The sequence below is a fragment of the Leptonychotes weddellii genome, chromosome 5 (genome assembly GCF_054177405.1).
Source record: "Leptonychotes weddellii isolate Sample4059 chromosome 5, ASM5417740v2, whole genome shotgun sequence".
Lineage (NCBI taxonomy): Eukaryota > Metazoa > Chordata > Mammalia > Carnivora > Phocidae > Leptonychotes > Leptonychotes weddellii.
Window position 1 is genome coordinate 153,438,503 of NC_138373.1, and position 8,211 is coordinate 153,446,713.

Genomic DNA, 8,211 nt, shown 5'->3' on the forward strand with positions numbered 1-8,211 from the left:
GCCAGGCGGGAAGTGAGGGATAGAACCCAGAAGAGAAGAGCGGGGCCAGAGTCGCTCCTCGGCGGGAAGATTCTGATTGCATCTGGTCGAGAAGGGGCTGGACGGGGGCGGAGCCTCAAACCCCGCAGTGCAGTGCAGGGCGGGGCGGGGCGGGGGCGGGACTCAAAGAACCGGAGCTGTCCCCGACTCGCCCTGCCTGCCATCTATGACTCACCCGCTCGTTGCTAATGTCTTTGCCCTACAAATCTTAAGCTTTATAAGTAATCACCTGATGTCCTTTGCTCAGGCTCTAGACTTTGCCAGATGGCCTTCGCCGACCCTTACTCCTCCTGCTGTCATTCTGCCCACCCCATGAGGCCCAGGTCATGGTCCACCTCCTTCAAGAAACCTTCCCGGGGGCGCCTGGGTGGCTCAGTTGGTTAAGCGACTGCCTTTGGCTCAGGTCATGATCCTGGAGATGTGGGATCGAGTCCCACATCGGGGTCCCTGCTCAGCGGGGAGTCTGCCTCTCCCTCTGATACTCCCCCCTCTGGTACTCCCCCCTCTGATACTCCCCCCTCTGATACTCCCCCCTTTCGTGCTCTCTCTCAAATAAATAAATAAAATCTTAAAAAAAAAAAGAAACCTTCCCGGATCCTTCTGTTCACAACTATTTAACCATCACATTGACTTTACGGACAGTTTTAGATTTTCTTCCCAGCTCCACCACTATGTGACTTTGCACAAGTCACTTCACTTCTCTGAAGCTTTGTGTCTCCATCTGTAAAATGGGAAGAACACCACCTACTTTGTACGGTTGCTGTGCACCTGCAAAGAAATAATAAATGAAAAAGCCCACATGGTACCTGGCACACAGCAGACCTCCTCCAAAGGAGAATTTATACAGATGTGTTTGATATTATTACTGGTTAAACAGCTATTGGCACATCAGAAGTCTTAAAAATGGGCAGACCTTTGAGCCAGCAATTTAACTTGTAGAAAATAAGGGGAAAAATTGGGCATTGGTTAAATTAATTATGATCCATTTATGAGATGAAGTGCCGTGAAGCCGTAGAATCTGTGTTGTAGAATATTTAACATGGAGGGAGCATTGTAATGGAAAGTAGCAGGCTGTCTCCAGGTGGTGGTATTATGGTGAATTTTAACGTTTTTCTCCCCTTGGAAATGCATCGACTGCAGCTTCCTCTTCTCCAAGACTCTCTTTTTTGGTTTCCTTCCATACTGCCAGAGCCAAGCCCACCCCTGCTTCCCTCTGTGCTCCCAGGGGGAGCATTCAGCTTGGGAGTATGCCTGGGTGGGCATTTTTGCTGCACCCACCATTCTTGCCCTGATGCCTGTGATCAGCTCTGGCAGTTTGGGTCATGCAAAGACACACATCCACACACCCACGAGTGGCACTTCAGTGCACCATGCTTTTGATAGTTGGGCTTTGTTTGTTTATTTTTGTCTCGGTAGCTGCAGAGGCCTGGGAAGATCATGGGAGGCAGAGTAAGGAAAACTGTAGTTTGGTCCCTGCTAACTGTAAGGACTTGAACAGGTCACCTTTCCTGACCTGTTTCTCCATCTATATAATGGGGATGTAATTCCCACCTGATATGACTATGAACAGTGAGATAGTAGTGATGAAGGAGCAGAAGGCAAGCTGAAGACAAAGCACAAGCTGACATCCCGGGACCCCCGCCCCCTTCCTGGGTGGGATATGTGTGACATTCCTCCAGGAAACTTCCAACTATCTTCATGTTAGTGCTTTACTAGAGGGAAAAACCACCTTAGCTTGATAATGTCAAGGCCTCCAGTATCCTGAACGTCCTCTTCAGCAGATGAAAGTCCTTTTGGACACCTCCCTTTTTCCTTAACCCCAACTCCCAAGTATATAATCAGCCACCCCTCACAACCCTAGTGCAGCAGCTCTTTCTGCCCATGGGTCCTGTCCCTGCGCTTTAATAAAATCACCTTTTTATAAAATCACGTTTTTGCATCAAAGACATCTCAAGAATTCTTTCTTGGCTGTTGGCTCCTGACCTCACCAACATTCCAAAACTACATCAGTAGTAACCGTTATTTATTGACTCCTGACTGTGTGCTAGCCCCCACACTGGGCACTTGACCGCATATCTTCATTCATTCTCAGGGCAATTCTAGAAGGTACTATTGTTGTTGCAAGATTTATTTTCCTTCTGTGCCCGCAGTCCTTGGTCAATGTCGCTTTGAAGAATGAAGAGGTAGACCAGACGAAGAGTAGTGGGCAGCAAAGCAAAGTTTATTGAGCGATAGTATAAAGTTTATTGAGTGATAGTACAAAGCTCCTGAAGAGGTAGGAGACCCAAGAGGGTTGTCACCGGAGTTTCTAAGTCTAGGGGTTTTTATGGGCTTGTTGGCAGGCTGTTTTAATCTGATTAATCCTCTTTGTGGGGTGCCTGGGTGGCTCATTCGGGTTCGGCGTCTGCCTTTGGCTCAGGTCATGATCCCGGGGTCCTGGGATCGAGTCCCGCATCAGGGTCCCTGCTCAGTGGGGAGCCTGCTTCTCCCCCTGCCCCTCCCCCTGCTCGTGCTTTCTCTCTCTCTCTCAAATAAATAAATAAAATCTTTTTAAAAATAAAAAGCCAGCTAAATTATATCCAACAGCATAGTTCTAAAAAAAAAAAAAAATCCTCTATGTGCCTGTCACCCAATCAGGTTTTTGTCATCTATCTATCATGTGGAAAAGGGTGGAGGGCTTCTTCCAGGGTGGGTGTAGAATCCTTTTAAGGGTGGTTTCCTCTTATGGTAGGGGAGTTTGGGGGGCCATGGGGAGGTAAAGTGAGTTATCCGCCACAGGCAAAAAACTTAGGAGAGTACCAAAATAAATCTAAAAATAAATGGCATTTTAATTTAATTTTTTTCTTTTTAACTTAATATTTTTAAAAAAATCAAAGTTAATGCAAAAGAATCCATGATGAGCAGAATATCAGAAAAAATTTAAAAGACAGGATCAATAGGGGCAGCGCCTGGGTGGTGTAGTCGGTTGAGCGTCTGACTCTTGGTTTCAGCTCAGGTGGTGATCTTGGATCCGTGAGATCCAGCCCTGAGTTGGGCACCATGCTGAGCTCAGAGTCTGCCTGAGATTCTCTCTCCCTCTCCCTCCCACTTGTGCTTTCTCTCTCAAACAAATACACAAATCCTAAAAAAAAGGATCAATAATTGTGCCCTGCTGAGGAGCCATATTCAAGCTGGGCAAAAGAAAAAATCTGCCCTTTTTTTCCAGGCCCTGTGCCAGAGTCTGATTTATTCATTAAACAAATGCATTGTGCTACACACTGTTCTGGGTTCTGGGAAAACCATAGAGAACAAAACAAGGGCCCTGCCTTCAAAAAGCTTTTGTTTTCTGTTAGATGCAGACAGCCAACAGAATCATCTCTGTGGGAAGGAAAACCCAGCTCGTTCTCCTGCTCCTCCTGCTCCATCCAGATCTGGTCCCTGGGACTCTGGGCACTGGCAGGACCTGAAACCCCTCCCAGGGCCCAAGAGTGTAGAGCCGGCGGGTGGGGCTGGAATTGTGTAGATTCGCCTCTCATATCTCACGGCCAATATCTGTTCCATTGCCGAAGAATTCCTACGAATTGATTAAATGCAGATACCCAGGTCCCACCCCTGCTGCAAGGATCCAGAAGCTGTAGGATGGGGTTCACAGGGCAGGACAGGTTTTTGTCTCCTGTGGATTGGGCCCACAACAATAGCACACCTGTGCCTTAGACCTGGGGGGAACTAATTTCCTTACAAATACCTTTCACAGTCTCTTCCTGAATTCTCACCTCAACCAGAGGGAGTAGCCCTTGTGGCCACCAATGTGTCCCTTTAAGAGAGAGGCTCATCCCTGGCAACTGGTCCTCAGATGGGGCCCTGGAGCAGCCCTAGGGAGAGGGAGGAGTAGGACTGGGGAAACTGGGACTAGAAAGACTGGCCAGAGGGCATTTCCAGAGCACGAGAGGAAGCCAGGCCTGAAGACAGGGGGCCTGAGACCCTAGCCTGGAAGGCTCCTGCTCAGAAAGGCTCTGGCCCTATGGGGCCAGGCATTTGCCTGAGGTTTGGAGGTTAGTGTGGCTTCCATATTTGGTTTGGACACTGTGGCTCCTACCCTGGGTGTTTCATTTACTTTTGCCAAGAACCCTTGGAGGTGAGTACCCTTCCATCAATTTCTAGAGGTCGGTACTGACACCAGAGAGGTGAAGTTGGCTTCCCAGGATCACAGTGTGGTCAGGATTCACATTCAGTTCTGTTCTTCCAAAGCTCATGCTTTTCCCTGCCCCCTTGGTGGAAGGCCAACTGTCAGCATGTGCTGAGCGAATATAGGGGCTTTGGACCCTCTTTTTCCCCACCTGGAGTGTGACTTTCTGAGGGTGGCAGTCCCAGCCTGAGGGGCAGTCTTGATGTAGTGTGTGGACAGTCAGACTGACAGCTCCTGGGCTGCCCCTCCTTCCCAGCTGGGTGACCTTGGGCAGGCCCCTCCCAATCTCTGAGCCTGTTCCTCGTCTATAAATGGGGCCACGAGTGCCAGCTTCTCCCGGGCTGTCAGGAAGATGAGGGTGCAGGAAGGGAGACGTGCTAAAAGAGGCTTTGCAAAGAACAGTCAGGGCTGGTCGCTGGTTCTAATTCCCTCTGGGTTCAGGGGCAAGTGGGAGGTTGAGGGAGATTGTGGATGTTGGCTTCTTTTCTCCCTCTTTCAAAATGTCTGCAGGGCTTATGTTGTTTTCACAATAAACAAGTGCATGGATTTAAACAAGTGGAAGGGTGCATGCTCAGAGGTGTTTGTGGAGGGGGTGGAGGGCTGTTGCTGGGTTGTCAAGGCCCCCTTGGGGCCAAAGCCAGTGGGGACAGGGATGACACTGCCCCACCTGGAGGTGGGGGGCAGGGGCGGCAGCCCTCCCTCCCCCTACACCTGGGGTTAGTGATCTCTGTGGATCAGAGCCAAGCCCCAGGACTGAGAACTTGGGCGATTCACTCCTCATCTCTGGAGCCAGAGGTCGGGAGAGGAGTCTCCGTGAGGAGGGGTGGTAGAGACCATCTGATCCATAGACTTCATTCTACAGATGCAGAAGCTGAGGCCCAGAGAGAGGGGGGCCTTGATCAGGGTTATTTGAGTCAGAGCCTCGATCCAGGTAGGTCTGTATCTAAGTCCAGGTTTTTTATGATCCGATCTCCCCTTCAGTGTTGGCCCCACAGGAGATGCTGGCTCTGTGCCAGGTCCTGTGCTGGACGCTGGGCACACAGGTGATCAGAGCCAGGTCCTACCCCTGGAGGGTGCCTCAGCTAGTAGGAGTGTGCCAGGAAGCACCCACAGGAGGAGGGGTCCACTCTGGGGTGGGGAGAAGCCAGGAAGGTTTTGTAGAGGAAATGCTGGAGCTAGGCCTTTAGCTCTGGGTAAGCAGTTGCTCTGAGAATAGGTGGGGAGAGGAGATCCAGGTCCTGCAACAGTAACTGAAGCTGGAGGTGGAAGTGGAAACGGCTTGCAGTGACAGGGGCCTGCGCTTGCAGCAGGATGTGGGGGTTGGAGAGGTCCAGGGACAAGTTTAAGAAGGGCCTTGATAGGGGCACCTGGGCAGCTCAGTTGGCTAAACATCAACTTTTGATTTTGGCTCAGGTCATGGTCTTAGGGTTGTGAGATCCAGTCCTGCGTGGCTCTCTGAGCTGGGTGTGGAGCCTGCTTGAGATTCTCTCTCCCTCTCCACAGCGCCACCTGGTGCCCATCTCTCTCCCTGCTGCACGACCTTGGCGGTGGGGGTGGGGTGGGGAGGGTGGAGTCTGGAGCAGAGATCTCTGCAGGGGACTCTGGGCTCCCAGGCAACCCTTGAGACCAGGACCAGTCCCACAACCCCTGCCCCCTTCCGAAGCAGCCAGGCTCCGTGGTCAAGGGCTCACATTCAGAGATGTGCCAGGCCCCTCCTGGGTTCCTTGCTGCCCTCTCAGGCCAGAGCACCTCTGAGCTTGAGGAGACATGGGTCTCATGGTCCAACCTGCCAGCCTGGGCAGGTATCCTCCTACACCATCATCCCACACCAGAGCAGGCCCAGCCTCCACGCACACAACTGTGATAAGCGGCCCACTCTTACCTAATGGTTCCCTCAAGCTTTGGGGAACTTTGCTGGAATGTTCTCTCCTTAGAGCTTCCTCTATCCAATACCACCAGGCACCATCACTCCCTCCTCGATGGTTCTCCTTCCACCTTCCTGGGTCTTACAGATCTTCACTACATGCTGAGAGAACAAAGGCAAGTGCCACACAGCATGTCTTCAAATCCCCAGAAACGTCTGCAGAGATGTTCACAAAATCCAGTATCTCTTAGGATGATGGAATTTCAGAATTTCATCTTTGTACTTTCATTGGTTGCTTACATTTTCTAAATATAGATTATCTTCTAACCAAAAAAAAAAAATTAACTTTGGGCAAAACAAATTAAGAAATTTAAGCACACCCCAAATCAAAGCTGGAGTAGCTCCGTCAAAGCTCACGGACGCAGGGCGAGGCTGACAGTGGTTCTGCAGTCACCGCAGCTCTGGCCTTTCCTATTTCCCGGGAGCTGACCATCCCTCCCCGCACTCTGAACACCCGGGGAACAGGGAGCTTCTTCACAGCTCCGGGCACTTAGCAGATGCACAACACACCTCACCTCTTACCTGACTTCTGCACTACCCTCCTCCCTGGTTTTCTGCTGCTCTTCTTACGCCACCCCATCCCCCGTCTGTTCTCAACATAGCAGATCGCTTGTGTCATTCTTTGACCTACAAGGCCCTGCACCGTCTGACCCACTGCCTCTCTGGCCTCTCTGGCCTCCACGCCTTTTACCACCCCCTTGGCTCTCGTGCTCCAGCCACTCTGGTCTCCGTTCAGTCCTTCCAGTGTTGTTTTCACTTGCTGCTCCCTCTGCCTGGAATGTTCTTCTCTCACTTCCATCCTTCGTCAGATAGGCCTCAGATTAAACATCACCTTGTCACACGACTTGCCCAGCCTCCTCACACATATCCCCCACTCACACACTCTGCTGCCGCCTGGTTTTATTTCCTCCCCAGCACTATGCCACCTGAGATTACCAAACTTCTCTCCCCTTTTGTCTCCCAACCTCCCCAGAATAGAACCCCTGCCAGGCAGGGGCCTTGGGCCTGCTCAGCACTGCACCCCTAGCACAGAGCCCAGTACTGCTTTATGTATAATAGGCCCCCAGGGAAACCTTTGTGGGGATAAATGAACTCACCCGATTGACTTGCCGTGAGTCACAAAGTCTAAAGGTAAAACCATTTGCCATTTCCCCCACCAGTAGGCGGTACACATCTGCAGCATCTTGTAAACCATCCTCAGCAGAGAGGAACGGCCGCCTCTGCGCGGAGCTGGTTCACCGGAGTCCCCACAGTCAGTGGCTGTGGAATGCATTCTGCCCTCAGCCCGACATTCATTGAGTATTTCATCTGTGCCAGGCACTGAGCAGAGCACTTGGCATTTACTCTCTTGAAAAGCACCCTGTGAGGTAGGTACCATTTACCGCATTTTACAGATAAGGAGACTAAAAGACTGGCCCCCAAGTGGCAAAGTTAGGACTTAAGGCCAGGCTGTGTGATCTCAGAGCAGGCGCTCTTAAGGAGTCCTGCCTCTGAACATGCCAGCTTTGGGGGAAAAAAACAATGTCAGCCAAAGCCACGTACCCTCTGTGTCCTCTGGAGGGACAGAACAGTCTTCTCTAGCTAGCACGCTGAAGACACACAGCGCCTCAACAGCGAGGTCTCACGGGTCTGGTGGTGAGAACACATGACCTAGATTCAAGGGCTCAGCCATGTGCCCCCTGGATAGCTTCGTTTCTCTGCACCTGTCTCCCCATCTGTAACATGAGACCCTATCTACATCTCAAGTCCGTTGTGTGTGAAAGCACCCAGCAGAGGCTCAGCCTGTGGAAGGTGCTCACGCAAAGTGGGCCAACGGAACCTACAGACACCTGCAGCCAGACTGCTGTCTCTGGTAGTACCAGGGGATGCTCAGAGAGCTAGCCCACCCATCCCCACACTTGTTCAATGAGGTCACGGTAACAAGGTGGGGAGAGATCCGTGGGGCCACAGACCCAGCCGATAGCCAAACTGAAACCAGAAGTGAACACGTTTTGGTGAGGTCAGATGTCCTCTGACGGCCAGCGTCCTCTGGAGGAAGATCTCAGAAGTTGGGGCCAGTAGATGAGGCTTTGAGTCTTACTCT